This window comes from Rhinolophus ferrumequinum, chromosome 15, assembly GCF_004115265.2.
Source record: "Rhinolophus ferrumequinum isolate MPI-CBG mRhiFer1 chromosome 15, mRhiFer1_v1.p, whole genome shotgun sequence".
In the NCBI taxonomy this organism is placed as follows: domain Eukaryota; kingdom Metazoa; phylum Chordata; class Mammalia; order Chiroptera; family Rhinolophidae; genus Rhinolophus; species Rhinolophus ferrumequinum.
In genome coordinates, this window is record NC_046298.1 from 42,460,102 (window position 1) to 42,486,838 (window position 26,737).

The window sequence follows — 26,737 nt, forward strand, 5'->3', positions numbered from 1 at the left end:
AGACTGGGACTGGAAACCGCGGTGCAGCCCCGCTGTGCCAGGCACGCAGGGGAGCGGAGAGCGCAGAGACCGGGGGTAGGCTATTTCCCTGCGTCCTGCGGCTGATTTCTCCAGCCGGGAAGGCGGCGCGCCCTGAGGCGGACGGGGGGGGGGCGCAGTCTCCATACCTAGGCCCCTCCCCCGCCCCGCTCTTCCAATCTTACCCCGCCCTTCCAGAGACTTAAACCGGCCCCTGAACCGAGAAGTGGTATCTAAGGCTCACGCTGTGGGAAGCCTGACGGGCAGCCCTGACCCAGGCAGACTGGGCAGTGTGCGTGATTTTGGCTGCGCTAGGAGAGAAGAGACGCCTCCACCCCCAGCCACCACCTTTTCTGGCCTGCGGGAAGAGGGCGACGCACGGCTGGGCTGGGAGAGTGAAGACCCCTCCATCTCCAGCCCCCACCCTTCCTGGCTTGCCTAGGGTGGGGTGGGTGCAGCTGCCGAGACACACCCGGAGATCAGCAGTGAGGCAGGCGCAGCTCTGGGCTTTCAGCAGATCAGAAATCTCCTGCCCGCACTCACACACACACACTGAGGAGGTGCCTTAAGACTCAAGAGTTTTGGTCACGTATCTGGTGGTGCCACTCTCAGTGTGCATTTGTGCAGGCAAGGGCAGAAACTGCGCTGATATTGTAAAAACTATCATCCAGACCCCTCAGGCCCACGCTTTTAAGTCTGCAATCCCAAAGTCTCTCTGGGCACCAGGTGACCGGCTCTGCCTGCGCAATAAGCAGGGGGCTCCTTGGTACAGCAGAGAACAACCTGGACATTGCTTGGTGGGCTTAGGCCGAGACTGTCGCTGCTTTTTGTATTGCTTTGTTTTGTCTTGTTTTGCTTTGTCTTTATATCTTTGATATCTTTGCCTCTGTCGAGTGGGGTTATCAGGTTGTTTTGCATGTGAACGTATTTGATATTTTTCTTTGTTGTTGTTGTTGTTGTTGTGCTTGGTGATTTGCTTTGTTCTGAAACTGCCCTGCCGGGGCCCAGCTTGTGAGGCACGGTCAGCAGATCAGAAATCTCCCGCCCGCACCCATACACACACACTGAAGGAGTGCCCTAGGACTCACGAGCTCTGGACAAAGGACTGGTGGTGCTCCTCTCGGCGTGCATACGTGCGGACAAGGGCAGAAGCTGCACTGACTTTGTGGAGACTATCATCCAGACCCCTCAGGCCCACGCTTTTAAGTCTGCAGTCCCAAAGTCTCTCTGAGCACCAGGTGACCGGCTCTGCCTGCGCAATAAGCAGGGGGCTCTTTGGTACAGCAGAGGACAACCTGGTCATTGCTTGGTGGGCTCAGGCCGAGACGGTCGCTGCTTTTTGTTTTGCTCTGTTTTGCTTTGCTTGGTTTTGTTTTGCTTTGTCTTGTATCTTTGATATCTTTGCCTGTGTCGAGCGGGGGTTATCGGCTGTTTGTTTTTTTTTTTTTTTTTTTTTTTTTTTTTTTTTTTTCCTCTTTGCTGTTGTCGTTGCTGCTGTGCTTGGTGATTTGCCTTGTTCTGGGACTTCCCTGCCGGGGCCCAGCTTGGGTGGCACGGGACTCGGCATATCCGGGGGCCAACTCCAGACCAAATCGGAGTGCAGCCGGGTTTGACCTGCAGGTCACACACCTAGAGGGGGTTCTCGGCAGGCTCTGGAGCCCATAGAGGCCAAATCACATTGGGGTGGTCAACCCTCACGCAGCAGAGTGCCCTGCGGGGGGCAGAGCCAAGTCTCACGGCAGGTCAGCCCAGGAGTTGACCCCACCTGCTCATTAGCGGGAAGCAATTAAGGATCTTCTTGAGCGGGACGGTGTACACAGCACGGGACTCACCTTTGGAGCACACGCAGAGGAGGAAGACGTGGTGCGAGTCAAATATAAAGGACACATACTACATAAGATAACCTAGCAAGAACTAAGAACTCTAGGGGATCTACCTAATATATCAAAATAAACACAGTCAGCCAGAATGGGGAAACAAAGATACACGTCCCAAATAAAAGAACAGAAGAAGCTTCCACAACTGGAACCAAATGAAGCAGACGTAACCAACCTCTCAGAGACAGAGTTCAGAACACTGGTGATAAGAATGTTTAAGGAGCTTAGAGAAGACATAAAGAAGGATGTAGAAATCATAACAAACGAGCTTAGAGAAAACATAAAGAAGGATGTAGAAATCATAACGAAAAACCAGTTGGAACTAAAGAACACAATTACCGAAATTAAGAACTCACTTGAAGGAATTACCAGCAGGCTAGATGAAGCAGAGGATCGAATCAGCGACTTAGAAGACAAGGTAGCAGAGATCACCCAAACGGAACAACAAAAAGAAAAAAGAATAAAAAACAATGAAGATGGCCTAAGAGACCTCTGGGATAACATCAAGCGCAACAACATGCGCATCATAGGAATACCAGAAGGTGAAGAGAGCAAGCAAGGGATTGAGAACATATTTGAAGTAATAATGTCTGAAAACTTCCCCAACCTGATGAAGGAAACCAACATACAAGTCCAGGAAGTGCAGAGAGTTCCAACCAGGATTAACCCAAACAGGTCCACACCAAGACACATTATAGTTAAAATGGCAAAGCTTAAAGACAAAGAGAGAATCCTAAAAGCAGCAAGAGAAAGACGGAGGGTTACATACAAGGGAACTCCCATAAGACTATCAAATGATTTTTCTACAGAAACATTGAAGGCCAGGAGGGAGTGGCAGGAGATACTTAAAGTGATGGAAAACAAAGGCCTACAACCTAGATTGCTTTATCCAGCAAGGCTATCATTTAAAGTTGATGGAGAGATAAAGAGCTTTCCAGAAAAAAATAAGCTAAAGGAATTTATTACCACCAAGCCAGCATTGCAAGAAATACTAAAAGGTCTTCTGTAAATAGAAGAAAGATCAAAACAACCTAACTACAAATTTAAAAATGGCAATATCTATGTACCTATCAATAATCACTTTAAATGTAAACGGATTAAATGCTCCAATCAAAAGACATAGGGTGGCTGACTGGATAAGACAGCAAGACCCTTGTATATGCTGTATACAAGAGACTCACCTCAGAACAAAAGACACACACAGGCTGAAAGTGAAGGGTTGGAGTAAGATATTTCATGCAAATGGAAACGAGAAAAAAGCTGGAGTTGCAATACTTATTTCTGACAAAATAGACTTTAAAATGAAGAACATACTAAAAGATAAAGATGGGCACTATATAATAATAAAGGGATCGATCCGACAAGAGGACATAACCCTAGTAAACATCTATGCACCCAACATAGGAGCACCTAAATATATAAAACAGGTACTGACTGACATAAAGGCAGAGATCAACAGTAACACTATTATAGTCGGGGACTTCAACACACCTCTGACCACAAGGGACAGGTCTTCCAGACAGAAAATCAATATGGAAACAACAGCCTTAAATGATACATTGGACCACTTGGATTTAATCGATATTTTCAGAACATTTCACCCCAATGCTGCAAAATACACCTTCTTCTCAAGCGCACATGGAACATTTTCCAAGATAGATCATATGTTAGGCCACAAAACAAGTCTTGATAAATTTAAGAAAATTGAAATCATACCAATTGTCTTCTCTGATCACAATGCTATGAAATTAGAAATGAACTACAGGAAAAAAACGGGAAGACACACCAATTCATGGAGGCTGAATAACTTATTACTAAATAATGAATGGGTCAAGCAGGAGATCAAGGAAGAAATCAAAAGATATTTCGAGATAAATGAAAATGAAAACACGACGACCCAAAATCTATGGGATGCCGCGAAAGCTGTCCTAAGAGGGAAATTCATAGCTTTGCAGGCCTACCTAAAGAAACAAGAAACATCACTAATCAACAGTTTATCTTCACATTTAAGGGATCTGGAAAAAGAACAGCAAAATAAGCCCAAAGGGAACACAAGGAAGGAGATAATAAAGATCAGAGCAGAAATAAATGAAATAGAAACCAGAAAAACAATACAAAAGATCAATGAATCCAAGAGTTGGTTCTTAGAGAAGATAAACAAAATCGACAAACCTTTAGCCAGACTCATTAAAAAAAAGAGAGAGAGGACCCAAATTAATAAAATCAGAAACGAAAGAGGAGAAGTGACAACGGACACTGCAGAAATACAAAGAGTTTTAAGAAGTTACTATGAGCAACTATATGCCAACAAATTTGACAATTTGGAAGAAATGGACAATTTTCTAGAGGCGTACAACCTTCCAAGGCTAACTCAAGAAGAAACAGAAAACCTGAATAGACTGATTACCACCACGGAAATTGAATCAGTAATCAACAGTCTCCCAACAAACAAAAGCCCTGGACCAGATGGCTTTACAGGTGAATTTTACAAAGCGTTCAAAAAAGAATTATCACCAATTCTCCTCAAGCTCTTCCAAAAAATCCAGAAGGAGGGAAGACTCCCAAACACTTTTTACGAAGCCACTATCACCCTGATCTCAAAATTAGACAAAGACACCACAAAAAAAGAAAACTACAGGCCGATATCTTTAATGAACATAGATGCAAAAATCCTCAACAAAATATTAGCAAACAGAATTCAGCAATACATTAAAAAGATCATTCACCACGATCAAGTGGGATTCATCCCTGGTATGCAGGGGTGGTTCAACATCCGCAAATCTATTAATGTGATACACCACATTAACAAAATGAAAAATAAAAATCACATGATCATATCAATAGATGCAGAAAAAGCATTTGATAAAATCCAACAGCCATTTATGATAAAAACCCTTAAGAAAGTGGGAATAGAGGGATCTTATCTCAACATAATAAAGGCCATATATGACAAACCCACAGCTAACATCATACTCAATGGGGAAAAGCTAAAACCATTCCCCCTAAGATCAGGAACAAGGCAAGGATGCCCATTATCTCCGCTTCTATTCAACATAGTTCTGGAAGTTCTTGCCACAGCAATCAGACAAGAAAAAGAAATAAAAGGCATCCAGATTGGTAAGGAGGAAGTAAAGTTATCATTGTATGCAGATGATATGATACTATATATAGAGAACCCTAAAGACTCCACCAAGAAGCTATTAGAGCTGATAGATGAATTTAGTAAAGTGGCAGGATACAAAATTAATATTCAGAAATCAGTTGCATTTGTATATACCAATAATAAAACATCAGAAGAAGAAATTAAAAAAACAATCCCATTTACGATCGCTCCAAAGACTATAAAATACCTGGGAATAAATTTAACCAAAGAAGTAAAAGATCTATACTCAGAAAATTATAAGACACTGATGAAAGGAATGAAGGAAGATATAAATAGATGGAAACACATATCATGTTCATGGATAGGAAGAATTAATATAGTTAAAATGTCCATACTACCTAAGGCAATATACATATTCAATGCAATTCCTATCAAACTGCCAACGTCGTTTTTCACAGAAATAGAACATATAATCCTAAAATTTATATGGGACCATAAAAGACCCCGAATAGCAAAGGCAATCTTGAGAAATAAGAACAAAGTGGGAGGTATAACAATACCTGACTTCAAATTATACTACAAGGCTACAGTAATCAAAACAGCATGGTACTGGCATAAAAACAGACACATAGATCAATGGAACAGAATAGAGAGTCCAGAAATAAATCCATGCCTATATGGCCATTTAATCTACGACAATGGAAGCAAGAATGTACGATGGAGTAATGACAGTCTATTCAATAAATGGTGCTGGGAAACCTGGACAGACACATGCAAAAAAATGAAGTTGGACCACCTCCTTACACCATATACAAAAATAAATTCAAAATGGCTTAAAGACTTAAATGTAAGGTCTGAAACCATAAAATACCTAGAAGAAAATATAGGAAGAAACTTCTCAGACATTACCCGGAGTAAGATTTTTACTGATATACACCCTCGCGCGAGGGAACTAAGAGAAAGAATAAACATGTGGGATTATATCAAACTAAAAAGTTTTTTCACAGCAAAGGAAACCATCAATAAAACAAGAAGGGATCCTACTGAATGGGAAAAGATATTTGCCAGTGATATATCTGATAAGGGATTAATATCACAAATCTATGGAAAACTTACTCAACCCAACTCCAAAAAAACAAACGATCCAATTAAAAAATGGGCAGAGGACTTGAAGAGACATTTTTCTGAAAAGGACATACAGATGGCAAACAGACATATGAAGAAATGCTCAACCTCGCTAACCATCAGAGAAATGCAAATAAAAACCACAATGAGATACCACCTCACCCCAGTCAGAATGGCTATCATCAATAAATCAACAAACAACAAGTGCTGGCGCGGATGTGGAGAAAAGGGAACGCTTGTGCACTGTTGGTGGGATTGCAGACTGGTGCAGCCGCTATGGAAAACAGTATGGAGGTATCTCAAAATTCTGAAAATGGAACTACCTTATGATCCAGTAATTCCACTCCTAGGTATCTATCCGGAGAAATCCAGAACTTCAATTCAAAAATCTCTATGCACTCCTATGTTTATTGCAGCACTATACACAATAGCTAAGACATGGAAACAACCAAAATGCCCATCGGTAGATGACTGGATTAAGAAACTGTGGTACATTTATACAATGGAGTATTATGCAGCCATAAGGAAGAAAGAAATCTTACCATTTGCAACAACATGGATGGATCTAGAGAACATTATGTTAAGTGAAATAAGTCAGACAGAGAAAGATAAGTTCCATATGATCTCACTTATTTGCGGATTCTAAAGAAAAGAATAAGTGAATGAACTAATCAGAAACTGTTTGGGAGACAATGAGGAAAAACTGAGGGTTGCTAGATGGGCGGGGGGAGTGGGGGGTGGGGGGGAGGGTGAGGGGATTGGAGGGCAGTCGGTGACCACAGGATGGCCACGGGGTTTGAATATTAATCTGGGGAACGTAATTTGGTGGTTACCAGAGCGTAAGGGGGTTGGGGGGTGGGGGATGAAGGTGAGGGGGATCAAATGTACGGTGATGGAAGGGGAGCTGATTCTGGGTGGTGAACACACAGTGTGATTTATGGATGATGTGATACAGAATTGCACAACTGAAATCTATGTAATTCTACTAACAATTGTCACCCCAATAAATTAAAAAATAAATAATAAAAAAAAATAAAATAAAAAAAAAATAAATCTATTATGTAATACCAAAAAAAAAAAAAAAAAAAAGCAAGGACATACAATGAAGAGCACTCTACCCAGCAAGGCTATCATTGAAAAACAAAGGACAGATAAAGAGCTTCCCAGATGAGAAAAGGTAAAAGAGTTCATTACTAGCAAACAAGTATTACAAGGAATCTTAAAGGGATTTCTATAAGATGGAAAAAAAAAAAAGGAGAAAAGATAAAAAACATGAATAATAAAATGGCAATAGCTACAAATCTATCAACAATTACTTTAAATGTAAATGGATCAAATGCTCCAATCAAAAGACACAGGAGGGATGAATGGATAAGAAAGCAAAACCCCTTACATACGCTGCCTTTAAGAGACTCACTTCAGATTGACAGACACACACAGATAGAAAGTAAATGGATGGAAAAGATATTCCATGAAAGTGGAAAAAAAAACAAAAAGCTGGGGTAGCAGACAAAATAGACTTAAAAAAAAAAAAACAGGCTTATAGAAGAGACAATGAAGGACCCAGTAACCCCATCTCAGGGTATTTATCCAAAAAATTCCAAATACTACTTTGAGGGGATGTGGGGACAGAGCCAGGAGTGCAGTTTCCAGGCTTTCGGCCTCACGTGGAAAGGTGCTGGCTCAGGTAGTAAATGGCCATCAACTGTGATTGGATGGCCTTCAGCTGTGGCTAGTTGGCCGTCAGCTGTAGCCAGAGAGCTACTGGCCACTAATATAACTGCTGTGGCTACGCTAGCAGCAAATGGGGGCTAACAAGAAGATGGTGGCTGAGCTAGCAAGCGGCTGAGTGTGGATTGCAGATTGCAGAGAAGCAGAACCTCACTAGCAAATGAGGTTGGTTGGCAGAGACAAGTGGATGGCGGATTGCAGATAGTGTGGCTCCTGCCTCCTGTGTCTCCAACCCAGCCTCCAGCGAAAATATAGTGGTATGATTCCCCTATCTATGGCTCCATGGATGTTCCTTTTTGGCCTCACCATGTCCTGCGTTCTTATGTAGGGAGCGGGACCAGAGACCCCACAGGCCGCCTCGCACGACAAATGGCGGAGAGAGCAGGGTCCCCCATGTGACTCCCTGCATGACAGGGGATGTATGCATGCATTTGTTCATTGCAATATTGTTTACAATGGCCAAGGTGTGAAGGCAGCCTTGGTGTCCATAGATGGAAGAATGAATAAAGAGGAGGAGGTACATATACACGAACAGTGATTAAAAAAATACAGTGAATGTTTAAATTTTAAAAATTTATTATAGTAAAAGACACATTGCCATTTATCTCCCTCGAAATACTCCCCCTTGCTTCGAACACATTTATTCTATCGTTCTTGCCACTTTCTGAAGTAGTTCTGGAAGTCCTCTTTCATGAGTGTTTTTATTTGGGCTGTTGTGGCTGCCTCGATGTCCTGAATTGATTCAAAACATTTACCTTTTGTGGTCATTTTGACTTTGGGGAAGAGCCAGAAGTTGCACTTGCCAAATCCAGTGAATAAGATGGATGAGGACATTCCGTAATGATTTTATTTGACAGAAATTGCCGTATACCAGAAGTGATGTGTGACACGGAGCCTTTCCGTTGTGACCACAAAATGCAATGAATGCTACTGTATGGGAAGTGGCGCGTCAAACTTGAGTAACAGTTTGTGACAAGTTTCAACTTGTTTGGTGCAGTCAATGGGGAGTGAGCTACTGTTGAGAGAAGTTGTGTTTTAAAGTGTGCCATAAATCATTCTTCATCATGTTAATTCTCCGTGTCACACATCGCTTCGTATATGTCAATTTCTGTCAAATAAAACATTATGTTGTGTGCTCATCCACCTTATTCACCAATCTGGCACCGTGAGACTTCTGGCTCTTCTCCAAAGTCAATATGATTCAGGACATGAGGCAGTCACGACAGCACAACTAAAGACACTCATGAAAGAGGACTTCCAGAACTGCTTCAGAAAGTGGCAAGAACGATGGGATAAGTGTGTTTGAAGCGAGGGGGAGTATTTTTAGGGGGATTAATGGCAATATGTCTTTTACTGTAATAATTTTTTTCACTTAAACATTCACTGTATTTTGTGATCACACCTCATATGCCTTCCTAGACACCGCCCCCCGACCCCCTGAATAAAGATAGACAAGTTAGTTTAGGAGCTGGCTAGTCTTTCTTATTTATTAACAAACAACATTCTAATCATTCATTATTATGATAACACTGATTCTTTACTCGCTACCCACTGGCTTTTCCCACTATTAGCATAACTTTTAGTCACATACTGTAAGCCAAATATTTGCTATTGGATTATTGTTATTGTCTCTCTTTTTATTATATAAATGTTATAATAGATGCAGAAGGACCCACAACAGAAATAATAGAACTCAGATCGTGATAGCCCACAGATTAGAAATGATTCAGAGCATTTTTCCTCATTAGCTTTCAGATCTATACCTGACTAAACACCACGGGGAAGCCAGTCTTAAAAGAACAACAGTTTGGCCCATGCTCACATTCCAAGTTATCTAATAAAATCCTCTTCCTCCTCATTGGTCAAAAGAAAAATGCCCAGTAACATTTAACATAATTGCAATGGACTTCCTAGGAATGAGCCTTTCCAGCTTTGTTAACCAGATGATGATCAAAACAATCATCAATGCATCCTCTGGATTGATTTATGACCAAAAGAGGGAAATGACGAAGGAAATGGTGCTTCAGCTTCTCTGACTTAGTCAGTAACCAAGAGAGAATAATGAGCTTTCCTAAATTTTCTTACGAAAGCACAAATCTAGGGGGTAGTCACATATATATGCTATTTAGTGCTATATTTCAACACTAAAGATCAGTAATTGTTCTTTCTACAGGGCCCGTTCTTTCTACGTATTGATTAAAAACCACCTCAGAGTTTTGAAGGAATTTGTTTCTGGACGCTAATTAAAACTTCCTGACACCAGGGGGCACTGCGACTCAACTTTGCGTTTCTATACATTTCTTCCATTTGATGTAAAAATGTTCATCATTGACCCGTATGTACCCTAATTGACATTTCAAATGCACCATAAGTACTGTTTTATTTACTCCTCTGCCTGTATAAGCACCTCCCACTTTTCCTTAGTTACAGCACTGTTTCAAGGCTTCTTGACTCTGCTCTCTCACAAATAAATGTCTGTGAGGGGATATGATTCTAGAACCCCTAACCAAGATGCAAAGACCCCCCCCCCCAAATAAATGTCTTACCAATATTTTCAGGGATTCAGGTTCTTTTCCTTGACAGGCGTGAGGACAGAAGTCTGTTCCTGGGATAGCCCCTGAAAGACATCTGGAGAAGGGGCAAGTTACCGGGAGGCCCAGCAGAGGGCTGTCTTTTGGATCTGTCTTAATTCCGCTTGAAATACCACTACTTGAGGAGGCATTTTGCTGAACAAATCTGAGAGAAACTGTGAAAGAAAATGTTATATAGACTGGTGTTTTTCCTATTGTCTTGCAGCCCAGGAATCTGAGTCTATGTTTTATTAACATGAAGGTTAAAATAGCGTAACATGGAATTCTCTTTTTTAAACTGAGATATAATTGACATAACGTTTTGTAAGTTTAAGATGTACATTGTGTTTATTTGATACTTATGTATTACAATATGATTGCCACTGTGGTGTTATTTATTTGTAATTTGTATTATTAATTTGTAATTTATGTTATTGATTTGTAATCCTTGTATTTATAATACTGTATTTGTAGTATTATAAACATCAAAGTTGCTAAAAGACTAGATATTAATTATTCCCACCACAAAAGGAACTAACTATGTGACATAATAGAGGTGTTAGCTAATGTGACAGTGGCAATCGTATTGCCATGTATAAATATATCCAATCAACACACTGAACATCTTAAACTCACACAATGTTATGTCAATTATATGTCAATTAAATCTATCATTAACACCATCATCAGGGGTGGAGGAGAACTATAAGCTCTCTTCTCCAGAAACAGGTCTGTCTAGGTTCATTTTTCAGTTAGAGTGTTTCTTTCCCTTCATGGAAATGAGGCCCAAATGGCTACAGGGTGTTTCACACACTGGAGTGAACTAAGAGAGAACCTGGAAAGGCTCAACTCAGGGAAGGTGGAGGAAGTGACTTTCCTTAGGGACACAATGCCTCCCTTGGTGAGAAGGTGAAAGAACACCAGGAAGGACAAGGTGGGGTCCTATTGGCCTCTGAGCAACCTGACGTTGGTTCTGAGTGTCTATTTCTTACTTTCCCTTAAAAGAAATAGAGAAATCCTACAGAAATATACAAATAAGCTACATCAAGATGGAAAGAAAGCTTTCAGTGCCAGCAGGAAGATTTGAGTGCTGAGACCTACCTTCCCACATTTTTATAAGACCAAGTACTACAAAGTGAGTATATAACAAAATAGAGATACAGGGAGAAACAGCCTTGGTCTGTACGCCTCACATAGGAGTTGTCTAACTTTTAAAATCTATATCCAGACTAAGCCAAACTAAGGACTAAGACTCAGGAGAAGGGAAGTATGCCCCAGAGGAGGGCCTCCTTAAAAGTCACCAGCTTGCCTGTGAATGCGGTAAGATTCTTCCATTGTTTGATTAGATTTTCTCTCTTTTCTCAAGTGTTATAAGTTGAGTAAATTGAAAAATGGAGCTCCGGCCCGGTAGCTCAGGTGGTTTGAGCTCTGTGCTCCTAACGCAGAAGGCTGCTGGTTCAATTCCCACATGGGCCAGTGGGCTCTCAACCACAAGGTTGTCGGTTTGACTCCTGCTCGGGATGGTGGGCTGCGCCCCCTGTAACTAACAACGGGAACTTTACCTGGAGCTGAGCTGCGCCCTCCACAACTAAGATTGAAATGACAGCAAGTTGACTTGGAAAAAAATCCTGGAAGTACACACTGTTCCCCAATAAACTCCTGTTTCCCTTCCCCAATATAAAAAAAAGAAAAAGAAAGAAAAGAAAAATGGGGCACGGAGGATAAGATTCTAGAACCCCTAACCCAGATGCAAGCTTTCTGGAGTAGTCCAACTGGGTGCTCTGGCTAAGACCCTCTACAATAAAGCTAAAAGAGTTCGTCACCACCAAACAAGTTTTGCAAGGCAACTTAAAGGAACTGCTTTAAGATGAAAAAATATATATATATATATGAATAATAAAATGGTAATAACTACACACCTATCAGCAGTTACTTTCAATATAAATGGATTAAATGCTCCAATCAAAAGATGGGGGGGGCTGAATGGATAAGAAAACAAGACCCCTACATATGCTGCCTACAAGAGATGCACTTCAGATTGAAAGACACACACAGAATGAAAATAAAGGGATGGAAAAAGATATTTCATGAAAATGGAAACAAACAAATAAGCAAACAAAAAGCTGGAGTAGCAATACTTATACCAGACAAAATAGACTTTAAAACAAAGACTATAACAAGAAAGAAAGAAGGACCTAGTGATCCCACTTCTGGGTATTTATTTGAACAAACTCAAAATGTTACTTTGAGGGGACATGCTCATCCATATATTCATTGCAGCATTATTTATATAAGGCAAGATATGAAGGCAACCTGGGTGTCCCTGAATGGATGAATCAATAACAAAGAGGTGGTACATACATAGAGTGGACTATTACTCAGCCGTAAAAAAGAAGGAAATGTTGCCATTTGCAACAACATGGATGGACATAGAGGGTACTGTGCTGAGTGTAATATGTCAGACAGCGAAAGACAGGTGTTGTATGATTTCACTTACAAATGGAATCTAAAGAACAAAATAAACAAACAAATGAAGCAGAAACAATCTCATAAATACAAAGAACATTTTGATGATTGCCAGATGGTTGTATGAAAAGGGGAAGGGATTAAGAAGTACAAATTGGTTGTTACGTAGTAGTTATGGGGATGTAGGGTAAAGCATAAGGAATAGTCAATAATATTGTAATAACTATGTATGGTGTCAGATGGGTACTAGATCTGTCAGGGTGATAGATGGGAGGGGGGTTGGGGACAGGGTGAAAAAGGTAAGGGGATTAAGAAATACAAATTAGTAGTTACAAAATAGTCATGGGGGTGTAAAGTACAGGGGATATAATCAATAATATGTTAATGACTATGTATAGTGCCAGGTGGGTACTAGTCAGGGGGGTCACTTCCTAAATTATATAAATGTCTAACCACCATGCTGTACACCCGAAACTAATATAAAATAATATCGAATGTCAACTCTAATTGAAAAAGTTAAAAAGGGGGGAAAAGATCAATAATATTTTGATAGCGTGGTACAGTGTCAGATGGTTGCTGGACTTATGGTGATCACTTCTTTAGGTACATAAATGTTGAATAACTGTGGTGTACCCCCTGAAACTAATATAATAGTGTACGTTAGCTATATTTTTAATAAAAATCTTTTTAAAAAAAATCAAAGGTGTCCTTGATTTCATTGGCTGCCAGCCATCACCTTCTAATGCTACCTAAATATTATCAAATGTCAGTAGTTCCTCATTGTTCTCTGCTGAAGTGGAAATAGCTTTCCTGGGGCACACGACTGCTTTACTGTATGGGAAATTATCTTTATCTTAATTTGGCCAGGTGTCAAATGATAAATTCTTAAATTCAAGTGTAGCCAGCCTACGACAGCTTCAATTGCCCATTAGCACCTGGGGAATTTAAACTGTACTGATTCCTTTAAAACAGCTTCCTAACTAGAAGAAGGACCTAGAGTATATAGCAAACATTCACAGCTTTGGATTTCTAAGAACCTCATAAAATTAGCAAAAGAGTTCCTGACATAAGCAAAATCTATAAAATTTAAACAGGAACATTCAGTAGAGTTAAAATTTCCCATACAAACTTTTTTCTGTATTTCCTTACATACAAACTACATAACCAGCTATGGTACTATTTGGGCAGATATTAATAAAATATTACATGTGAGTTTGCCTTCTTAGAATAGAGAGTGGTATATAGAAGTAGCTGAATAGCTAGACAGCCTTTGAGCTGAATTAAAGTTTGGGACTCCTTAGCAAAAATTATTTTAAAAATCTGTTCTAGAAAAATTGAATGGACCCAAACTGATCATTGTAAATAAAATAAAGAGCGACCCGATGTCTACATGGAAAGGATGAAAGACACATTTGAGGAAAACTCAGAAAGAGACAAGCTTCCAAGACTGTCTTCAAAGTCATGGAAGCAGCTTTTCTCCTGCTTTGCTGCTGGAGAACCAAGGTCCATGGAAAGCAACTTACATCAAGTGATGAACAATAAGCAGGGCTTGCAACAGTAGCACCACAGGACTCAGATGTTACAAGAAGAAGGATGAAAGGAAGAGAAGGAAGGGAAGGAAAGAAGGGAAAAAGGAAGAGAGGAAGGGAGGAAGGGAGGGAGCACAACTTGCAGGACTCAGACAGAGGGGAGAGGACAGCTGAGCCCCTGTTCCTCCCATCCACCCCACCCGACACCACTTCAGTTCATGGATCAAGTGTCCCATGCCATGCATCCCATTTCAAAGTATTTACTCAGGGGGCCGTTAGGATTTGCATCTCTGTTGACTGGTTCCAGTGGAATACAACTCCTGTGTTGAAATTGTTCCATATTCTATAGTCTATTTCACAAGGGATGGAGTTTTGTCTTTGTTCTCAGATGCCACCGGAAATGAAGGAGTTGTCCTAAACCCCAAAGTGTAGCTCAGCTCTTATATTATAGCTGTCAGCTGGAAGAGTCAGTTTCTTTTTCTGCAAGGTGGCAGGATCTGCTTCCTGAGGGAATCTACTGAGGTCATTTGGCCGCTGCCAGGGAATTCCTTAATCTATGGCATTAACTAATTCTTTATCATAAGGCCCGGAGAACACCTATTCTTAGCTGGATTTCAATACAAATTTTACCAACTCTAAATCTGCATGCCAGATTGCCCATTTTAAGAGACTGAAACTCTGGAGATGCTATTATCTATGATTCTGTAGTTCTGTGGGTCCAGAAATACCCCACCAAACCCTGAGAGTTTCAGTGTGAGATATAACACATTCCCATTAATGCTTTTCCCAAAGTCCCTGATTTGTATTTGGATGTCCATGTGGTTATGGAAGTGCTGATTCCATACCTAGATCCAAGTTCACTGGCCTAGGTCTCTCAGGGCATTACTTCCCCAGCCATGATGACTGGCCCCGAGTTTGACACCTGATCTCTACTGGTCTGCTTAGCTGGTATTCTAGGACATGTGCTAATATGCATAGATTTAAAAGTATTCTCAGTATAGGTAAAGATTCTGAATCTAAACAGTAATGTCTGAAAAACAATGACCTTAAAAGTAGATGTTCATGGTTCCCTTATGATGAGAAGCCCAGAGGTAGACAGTTGGAGTTGGCCCAGCTGTTCATTGATAACTTCAGGGATTCTGGCTCCTTCTGTGTTTCTACTCCGTCACCCTCAGCATATCGGCTTTCATGTTCATGTTTGTTTCCCCAAGGACACAGAGGTTACAGTACATCCTGGCATCATGTATATATTACAGACAGGAAGAAGAGGGAAGTACAAAGGTAAGAAAGATGTAATACATACATGCAATGGAATATTACTCAGCCATAAAAAATGAAATCTTACCATATGCGACAACATGGATGGACCTAGATTATGCTAAGTGAAATAAGTCAGACCGAGAAAGATAAATATCATATGATCTCACTTACATGCGGAATCTAAAGAACAAAATAAACAAACAAACAAAACAGAAACAGATTCCTAGATACAGAGAACAAACTGATGGCTGCCAGATGGGAGGGGGTGGGGGGCTGGGTAAGGAAGGTGAAGGGATTAAGAAGTACAAATGGGTAGTTACAACATAGTCATGGGGATGTAAAGTACAGCATAGGGAATATAGTCAATAATATGGTAATAACTATGTATAGTGCCAGGTGGGTACTAGACTAATTGGGGGGATCACTTTGTAAATTATATAAATGTCTAACCACTATGCTGTACACCTGAAACTAATACAAAATAATATTGAATGTCACACCCATAATAAAAATACAGGGAGCCGGCCCGGTGGCTCATGCGGTTGGAGCTCCGTGCTCCTAACTCCGAAGGCTGCCAGTTCGATTCCCACCTGGGCCAGTAGGTTCTCAACCACAAGGTTGCCAGTTTGATTTCTCGAGTCCTGCAAGTGACAGTGGGCAGTGCTCCCTGCAACTAGTAACTGGCAACTGGACCTGGAGCTGAGCTGCGCCCTCCACAACTAAGACTGAAAGAACAACAACTTGACTTGGAAAAAAGTCCTGGAAGTACACACTGTTCCCCAATAAAGTCCTGTTCCCCTTCTCTAATAAAAAAAAAAAAATTCCAAAAGTGAGTATTATAAAAAAAAAAGAATAAAAACACATTTTGAATGAAAAAAATATTGAACATCAACTGTAATTGAAAAATAAAAAAAGAAAGAAACCTGGAACGATACCGTAACACTTTAAAGGCGATCAGGTTAACACCATCAATAATAAGACATACCAACATCATAAAACCTTTGATATGATGCGCTGAGGACATACACTATTTTTATGATCTCCTTGCCCCAAATTCAGAACCTCAGAGTCCGATTATGTCTTCCAAATTGGGAGCCATTCTACAAAACGAATTGAAGAGTACTCTTTAAAATGTCCAGGTCACCTAAGATGACGCCTGAGGTGATGACGGGTTGAAGGAGACCAAGGAGACATAACGCATAAGTACAAATGGATGGGATCCTGCGATGTAAAAAGGATATCAGTGGAAAACTAGTGAAATTTGAATAAGGTTTGTAGTTTACTTAATAGTATTACGGCAATGTTAATTTCCTAATTGTGATCATTATACTATGGTTATGTGAGATCATAATATTAGGGAAACTTCGGCAAAATATGTATGAAAACTCTCCTCCAAATCTAAATTTATTTCAAGATTTAAAAAGTTTTGGGGTGGCCAGTTAGTTCAGTTGATTAGAGCATGGTGCTGGTAGCACCAAGGTTGCTGGTCTGATCCCCGCATGGGCCACTGTGAGATGCGCCCTCCTTAAAAAAAAAAAAAAAAGTATTTAAAGGGCTTACGCTCAAGCAATCCCCACACCACATTTATAAAAACTGAGGTGACAAATGGGGAAAGTCTATTGTAAGATATCAGTGTAGTGTTTGTCTCACTCTTTGCTGATAAATGTGGAAGAGAAAGATTGTAGCCTTGTGTCTAGAGCATTAATTAGGAACACAAAATGGACTCCAATAATTCTTATAGTACGTCAGTGACAGTCATGCCAGAGCCTCACGTGAAAGACGTACCCTAACCAGGTAACTCCAGATTCAGTGGAGTGTGACCATCTGGATGGCTTTGTCCATCGATAGATGAGCTTTAACAGGCGGCAGATAGGTGCACTGCACCCAGTCTCAGAGCATAAAATCAGAAGCTCTCTGACAGCTTATCGCTCAGGCCTCAACTGACAAGTTGACTGCCACGCCCGCAACTCATCCCGCTCACCAGCCCTGCCTTAACATCCCTTGCTACACTCTCAGTGCCGTAGGGATTCTCGCCGAACCGGACTCTCTGTCATCCTTCTTAAGACTCGCTTTGACCTTGCCTAACCCTATTGCTTGCAAACCTGTGTGAACCTCTTGTGAGACTGCTCTACCTAGACTATGGGAGCCTATCTTCTGGCTGGATGGAGCCTTGGCTAATGCCCGTGGTAAACCGAGTCAGTGGGGCTAGATCCATGGCTTTATTCCAATAAAGTCTGACATTGTGGAAGGACACAAATGTGTGTGACAGTGCTACTTTGATAATCACATCCCGCTCACGACACCTTGAAAACTCCTGGAAGCCACTTTTGAATACAGTCTACACTGCAAGTCTACACTTCTAGTCTACACGGAAGAGAACAGAAGTGACAGAAAGAAACCTCCCTAATAAAGTTATCGAAGTACTGGATTCTGTTTGTCTTGAAGCCCATGCTCTTTACAAAGTTCCCTCTTCCAACCCAGGAAAATATGTTACTCCAGTAGCAATGTCTTTTTAAACATCGTACTCAGTTATTATTGTACAGGGAGGGACAGCACCTCCCAGTGTGTGGGCCTGAAGAATGCAGCCTGGAAGAGGAAAGTCAGCGTTTCCTCAGGTTTCTGCCCCTCCCTGCCCCAGATCCATGGCTCAGATTTGCTCTCACTCTCCCGGTGCGCCAACCCCCCCGCTCCTGAATGCCCTGAATGCTGTTACTACCAAACCTCCTACTAGAGTCAGATCTGAAAACCCCGTGCTATTTTAGGTTTTCTGTTATTTTTTTTTCTTTCTCTTTCTTTTTCCCTGTCCTCATTGGGAATTAATACTCTTCATGGAAATAACCTTTTTCTTTTTTTCCTTATGACATTGAAAAAAAATGTTTTTAATTTTATTGGGGAATGTTGGGGAACAGTGTGTTTCTCCAGGGCCTATCAGCTCAAAGTCGTTGTCCTTCAATCTAGTTGTGGAGGGTGCAGCTCAGCTCCAAGTCTACTTGCCATTTTCAATCTTTAGTTGCAGGGGGCACAGTCCACCATCCCATGTGGGAATTGAACCAGCAACCCTGTTGTTCAGAACTCGAGCTCTAACCAACTTAGCCATCTGGCCACCCCTGGGTGATTTTTAAAGTTTTGAAGATTTCTGCTAAGTTTTGTTTTACGAGGTTTTATTTTGTAGGTGATCTGGCTATTCAGGCAATTGGTGTATGTTGAATTAGACTGCTTTGCTATCCACCCTGTTATTTCTGCACTCGTGAGACCATTAGTATATTTTATTAGTGTTCAGTCCTCTTTCCTAATATTTCAGTTTCATTTAAACTGTTTGGAATTAGAATTCAATGGTGTTGTGAATTTTTATTTCTTCATATGTGACTTCTGATTCAAGATGGCTTTCACAGCACTTGTATTGTAGGTCAGGAAAAATGTCAACCACTATTATACTGTTTTTTTAATAAACATTCCACTAGGAATAAATTCATGCATCCCCAGGCCTCCTACACACCAGTGATAGATATTTTAGGATTTGTTTGTTTGGTTTTTGTTTTGTTTTGTTTTTTGTATCAGTATGATTTATTAAGGTGTGCCTTAGTACAGGCACTGGGGATTTTCCGTGGCCCCTTTCTCTGCCTCCAAACCAGCAATGATAGGTCGATTCCTTCTCACTCTTCATAGGTTTCTCTCTGACCAACAATTCTTCTCCGTCTCTCTGACTCTTCTGTCTTCTTCCTTTGCTTTTAAAGGGCTTGTGTAATTAGATTAGGCCTACCTGGATAATCTCCCAATTTTAAGGTAAAATGATTAATAATTTTTTTTAAAATTTATTTTTAATTTATTGGGGTGAAAAGTGTCAGCAGAATTACATAGATTTCAGTTGTGCAATTCTGTATCACATCATCCATAAATCACACCGTGTGTTCACCACCCAGAGCCAGCTCCCCTTCCATCACCATACATCCGATCCCCCTCACCCTCATCCCCCACCCCCAACCCCCTTACGTAAGGGGATTAATAATCTTTTAAAAGTTTTTTTATTTGTTTCAGGTGTACAAAACAGCATAATGATTAGATGTTTACAAACCTCACAAAGTGATAATCCCAACAAGTCTACTACCCATCTGACTCCGTAATTAGTATAATATTCTTTAGGTGCATCCATGTTGTTGCAAAGGGTACGATTTCTTTTTTTTTTTTTAAGGCAGAGTAATACTCCATTGTATAAATGTACCACAATTTCTTTATCCAATCATTTATTGGTGGGCATTTCGGTTGTTTCCATATCTTGGCTATTGTGAATAGTGCTGCAGTAAACATAGGGGTGCATAGATTTTTTTGACTTAGTGTTTTGGATTTCTTTGGATAAATACTCAGGAGTGGAATTGCTGGTTCATAAGGTAGTTCTAGTTTTAATTTTTTGAGGAACCTCCATACTGTTTTCCATAGTGGCTGCACCAGTTTGCAATCTCACCAACAGTTCACAAGGGTTCCCTTTTCTCCATATCCTAGCCAACACTTGTTTGATGATTTATTGATGATAGCCATTCTGACAGGAGTTAGGTAGTATCTTTAGTTGCATTTCTCTGATGATTAGTGACATTGAGCATCTTTTCTTATTTCTATTGGCCATGTATGTCCTCTTTGGAAAAATGTCTGTTCAGGTCATCTGTCCCTTTTTGTTTGTTTGTTTGTTTTTTGGTGTTGAGTTCTATGAGGTTTTTTAAAAATAAATTTTAGATATTAACCCCTTATCAGATGTATCACTGGCGAATATCCCATTCAGTAGGCTGTCTTTTCGTTTTGTTGATGATTTCCTTTGCTGTGAAAAAACTTTTTAGTTTGATGTAGTCTCACATTTTTTTTCTTTTGTTTCACTTGCCCAAGGAGATATATCAGTAAAACTATTGCTAAGGGTAATGTCTGAGAGTTTACTTCTTAAAGTTTTATAGTTTCAGGTCTTACATTTAAGTCTTTAATCCATTTTGAGTTTATTCTTGTATATGGCATAAGAAGGTGGTCCAGTTTCATTTTTTTTGCATGTATCTGTCCAGTTTCCCAGCACCATTTATTGAATAGACTGTCTTTACCCCAATGTAAAAATCCTTGCTTCCTTTGTCATAGATTATAGGACCATATAGGCATGGATTTATTTCTGGGCTCTCTATTCTGTTCCATTGATCTATGTGTCTGTCTGTTTTTATGTACTATGCTGTTTTGATTACTATGACCTTGTAGTATAATTTGATATCAGGTAATATGATACCTCCAGCTTTGTTTCTCAGGATTGCTGTGGCTTCTTGTGGTCTTTTATGGTTCCATATAAATTTTAGGATTACTTGTTCTAGGTCTGTGAAAAATGCCATTGGCGTTTTGATAGAGATTGCATTGAATCTATATATTGCTTTGGGTATTATGGACATTTTAACTATATTAATTTTTCCTACCCATGAGCATGGTATATGTTTCCATTTATTTGTGTCTCCTTTAATTTTTCTCTTCAATGTCTTATATTTTTCTGAGTACAAGTCTTTTACTTCCTTGGTTAAATTTATTCCAAAGTATTTTATTTATTTATCTGATGCAATTGTAAATGGGATTGTTTTCTTAATTTCTCTTTCTGATGGTTCATTATTGGTGTATAAAAATGCAATCAATTTCTGAATATTATTTTTGTATACTGCTACTTTACTGAATTCATTTATCATTTCTAATAGTTTTCTGGTGGAATTTTTGGTGTTCTCTATGTATAGTATCACGTTATCTTCAAATAATGACAGTTTTACTTCTTCCTTTCCAATTTGAAGGCTTTTTATTTATTTTTCTTATCTGATTGCTGTGGCTAGGACTTCCAATACTATGTTGAATAAAAGTGGTGAAAGTGGACATCCTTGTCTTGTTCCTGATCTTAAGGGGTGTGCCTTTAGCTTTTCCCCATTGAGTATGATGTTAGCTGTGGATTTATCATATATGGCCTTTATTATGTTGAGATGTGTTCCCTCTATTCCTACTCTGCTGAGAGTTTTTATCATAAATGGATGCTGGATTTTGTCAAATGCTTTTTCTGCATCTACTGATATGATCATATGATTTTTATTTTTCATGTTTTTTAAGTGGCATATCATGTAAATTGATTTGTGAATATTGAACCAAGTTTGCATCCCAGGAATGAATCCCACTTGATCACGGTGTATGATCTTTTTAACGTATTGCTGAGTTTAGTTTGCTAATATCTTGTTGAGAATTTTTGCATCTATGTTTATCAGGCTTATTGGTCCTATAATTTCATTTTTTAAAAATGTCTTTGGTTTTGGAATCAGGGTAATGGTGGCCTCATACAATGAGCTTGGAAGCCTTCTTTCCTTTTGAACTTTTTGGAATTGTTTGAGAAGGATAGGTGTTAATTCTTCTTTGAAAGTTTGGTAAAATTCACCTGTGAAGTCATCTGGTCCAGGACTTTTGTTTGTTGGAAGGTTTTTGATTACTGATTTTATTTCATTAGTAGTAATTGGTTGGTTCAGATTTTCTGTTTCTTCTTTACTCAGTCTTGGAAGATTGTATGTTTCTAGGAATTTATCCATTTTCCAGATTGTCCAATTTGTTGACATATAATATATATGCCAACAATAATATAATGTTTTCTTACAATCCTTTGTATTTTTTTCTTTCTTTCTGTTTTTCTTCCTTCCTTCCTTCCTACCTTGTTTTTTTAGGAGGGCACAGCTCACAGTGGCCCATGTTGGGATCAAACCGGCAACCTTGCTGTTATTAGCACCACACTCTAACCAACTGAGCTAACTGGCCTGTCAATTGTCACTTCTCCTCTTTCATTTCTGATTTTATTTATTTGGGTCCTCTTTCTTTTTTCTTTCTCTCTCTCTCTCTCTCTCTCTCTCTCTCTGTCTCTCTCTCTCTAGGAAAGACTTCTTTTTTGGGGGGGGGACAGGACTTTATTGGGGAACAGTGTGTACTTCCAGGACTTTTCTCCAAGTCAAGTTGTTATCCTTTCGATCTTAGTTGTGGAGGGTGCCGTTCAGCTTCAAGTTGTTGTCCTTTCAGTCTTAGTTGTGGAGGGAGCAGCTCAGCTCCAGGTCCAGTTGCCGTTGCTAGTTGCAGGGGGCACAGCCCACCATCCCTTGTGGGAATCGAACCCAGCAACTTTGTGGTTGAGCGCCGCGCTCCAACCAACTGAGCCATCCGGGAGCTCAGCGGCAGCTCAGCGGCAGCTCAGCGGCAGCTCAGCTCAAGGTGCCGTGTTCAATCTTAGTTGCAGGGGGTGGAGCCCACCATCCCTTGCCAGACTCGAGGAATTGAACTGACAACCTTGTGGTTGAGAGCCCACTGGCCCATGTGGGAATCGAACCGGCAGCCTTCGGAGTTAGGAGCATGGAGCTCTAACCGCCTGAGCCACTGGGCCGGCCCTCTCTCTTTTTGTTAATTGAAAGAACTTGGTTTCTAAGATTCAGTGTTAATGATCTGGTACATTATGAAAACATTCAGGGTCATGAGAGATTACAATCTACCTTTGAAGGCTTTCTCTATATGGCACTGTCACAGAATGCAGCAATGCAGAAGCCTCCTATAAGCCTTTATTGTCTAGTAAAATAAAATAAAATGCTTTATCTTTAAAATAGCTGAATAATATGTTTAAGAAGTTTCTGAATTTTATTTCTCGGTACTTGGGAGCTTTATATTTAAGAAACATAAAATATTTTAGGAAAGCGAATTCCAATTGAATGACTTGCAACAACAAAGAAACTAACTTGGAATGCTGGCAAAATTTTTTTTTTCCTCTCAGCCCTAATGCAGACAGCCTGAGGAGGAACATGCATGCTAAAAGCATCTCTCTTCATGTATGAGAAATCTAGCCTCACCATTTCTAATGGAAGAAAGTTCCTTGGGATCCAGGCAGTCATAGTACAGAATAGTTTCCCTCTAGGAGGGTCAAAATGTAATTGTTTAGAATTCAATCACATAACTGCTTTAACATCGTTCCCAGGGGCCAAATATGAGGGGCAATGGCATGTTTCTTTTAGTGACTTTAAGTAGTTAAGACAGGTAAGAGATTTCTACTATAACACTGGACCTGCTACCCCTGAAGTGTAGTTCTCAACTTTTAGAATTTCTGTGGCTACTTAGCCATAACCATCACCTTACCATTTGGTAAGAGAGTCATACCACAAGCTCATAGTCAAACTTCTGATGTTATTTGCAGCAAAGGTGGAGATATTTTTTTCAAACTCTCAGCCAACAAAGAATAATTGATAGAAAAATGAGATGACCATCTAGCTGTGCACTGTAACAAAGAAGAGCATTTATAATATCAAGTATGTGAAAACCCCAGTTGGCAAATGTGCAACTTTAAAGGACCCATTTTTTTTTTTTTTAAAGAGAAACAAGACAGGTGGGTTGACACTTAGCTTCCAGAAGAAAGTCTCAGAGTGTTCCACAGATTCTGGTGCCTCACCGTAATTTCTGTGCTGTTCTTGGCTGTCTTTCTGGTTTTTCTGTTCATGGTAGCTCCATAGGGGCAACACCATGCTGGCACTATACATTATCACCAGAAGACCAGCAAAGGTGGCTGCTGCTCCATCAGTGCCTGCCAGCTGGCAGTTCATCCAGGTGAGACATTTGCGGGCATAGAGCCTCTGCTAATCTTTTGTGTGTTTTGCAAGAGTCCGTGGCATTGATCCGTGAGGCTACGTGGAAGTAAATGCCAATGCCTATGTAGTAGCCCACTGCTGCCAGGAGGCTGAAGGCAGCCTCCAGCAGAAGCCACTTCCTGGGCAGTTTGGTTAGACTCTTGGCTCCTTGGAGTAAAACAACCATGGTGAGGACTCCCAGCCCCAGTGAGACAGCCATGTGCTCGGAGGACAGTGTACTGCTGGTCCAGCTTCTGAACCTGCTCTAGCTCAGTGCCCTCAAATGGTGAATAATAGTGGTTCTCAAAGCTTCTGCTGCTGATAAAGCTGACACTGAATCCAGCAAGACAAGTAGGAAGCCATAATATACATGATAACTATCCCATTCACCTCCACTATCTGTACCACACCTTTCCTAGTATATAAATATCTTCTTTTGTGGCATTCCAGGAGTCCTTCAGCCTCTGGCTGGTGATATTCCACTTCCTCTCGTCCAGGCCTGGGGTTGGACGGCAGATATTTCCCTAAGGTGGGTTCACTTTCTGATCTGTGGCACCCAAAGCCTTCCCTCCTTCTCTCTTTTTTTCTTGATGACTCTGGCTAAAGGTTTACAATTTTGTTTATCTTTTCAAAGAACAAGCTCTTGGTTTCATTGATCTTTTTGTATTTTTGTAGATTCTTGCATTTATTTCCTCTCTGATCTTTATTATTTCCTTCCATTTTACTCACTTTGGGTTTTGTTTGCTCTTCTTTTTCTAGCTCCTTTAAGTGTAAGGTTAGATTGTTTATTTGAGATTTTTCTTCTCTTTTTTTTTAAGATTTTATTGGGGAAGGGAAACAGGAAGGACTTTATTGGGGAACAGTGTGTACTTCTGGGACTTTTCCAAGTCATGTTGTTGTCCTTTCAATCTTAGTTGTGGAGGGTGCAGCTCAGCTCCAGGTTCAGTTGCCATTGTTAGTTGCAGGGGGCAGAGCCCACCATCCCTTGCGGGAGTTGAACTGACAACCTTGTGGTTGAAAGTCCGCACTCAAACCAACTGAGCCATCTGGCCATCCAGGAGCTGAGCGGCAGCTCATTGACTTCATTCTAGTTGTGGAGGGCGCAGCTCACAGGCCCATGTGGGAATCCCGGCAGCCCCGTTGCCTAGAGCTAGTGCTCTAACCAACTGAGCCACCCCTCCCTCCCTGAGATTTTTCTTGCTTTTTGAGTTAGGCCTGTGTTGCTATGAATTTCCCTCTTAGGACTGCTTTTATTATGTCCTATAGATTTTGGGTCATTGTATTTTCATTTTCATTTGTCTTAAGGTGTCTTTTGATTTCTTCCTTGACCTCATTGCTAACCCTTTCATTGTTTGGTAACATGTTATTTAGCCTCCATGTGTTTGTGTGGTTTTCAGTTTTTTTCTTATAATTGATTTCTAGTTTCATACCATTGTGGTCAGAGAAGACGCTTGATATGATTTCAATCTTCTTAAATTTATTGAGACTTGTTTTGTGGCCTAACATGTTCTTTATCTTGGAAAATGTTCCCTGTGCACTTGAAAAGAATGTATATTCTGCTGTTTAGGGTGAAATGTTCTGAAAATATCCATTAAATCCATCTGGTCTAACTTATCATTTAAGGCCACTGCTTCCTTGCTGATTTTCTGTGTGGAATATCTGTTCATTGGCGTTATTGGGTGTTAAAGTCCCCTACTATGACTGTATTACTGTTGACCTCACCCTTTATGTCAGTCAATGTTTGCTTTATATTTAGGTGCTCCTATGTTAAATGCATAGATGTTTACTAGGGTTACATATCCTCTTGTTGGATCGATCACTTTATCATTATGTAACGTCCTTTTTTTTTCCTCCCCTTTTCCACTTCCCCCCACTCCAGTTCAAGCCGTTGTTTCTCAGCCTAGTTGTGTAGGACACAGCTCCCTGGCCCATGCTGGTGTTATGAGCCTTGCGCTCCCCCCGGCTGAGGCAGTCGGTCACCGGTCATTGGTCAGCCGTTCACGGCAGCTCACACCAGCTGCCAGCCGCTAACACTGGCCACCAGCCACTCATGGCAGCACATGGTAGCCTACGGCAGCACACAGTAGCCCACAGCAGCTCAGGCCAATCTCCGGCTGCTCACGGCAGCCCAGCTCCAGGGAGAGCTGTTGTTCACAATCTTATAGAAGGCGCAGCTCACTGGCCCATGTGGGAATCAAACAGGCGACCTCGGCATTAGGAGCATGGCGCTCCAACTACCTGAGCCACCAGGCCAGCCCTGTGATGTCCTTCTTGTCATAGTCTGTTTTAAAGTCTATTTTGTCTGATGTAAGTACTACCACCAGCTTTTTGCTTTTTTCATTTCCATTTGCATGAAATATCTTTTTCCATACCTTGATTTTCAGTCTCTATGTGTCTTTTGATCTGAAGTGGGTCTCTTGTAAACAGCACA

The 26,737-nt window shown here is 40.6% G+C and overlaps 1 pseudogene; it reads right to left on the reverse strand.

Annotated features, from left to right (window-relative positions):
* The window catches only part of LOC117035388 (MARVEL domain-containing protein 3-like), a 46,651-nt pseudogene that overhangs the window by 15,756 nt on the left and 4,158 nt on the right, over positions 1 to 26,737 (reverse strand).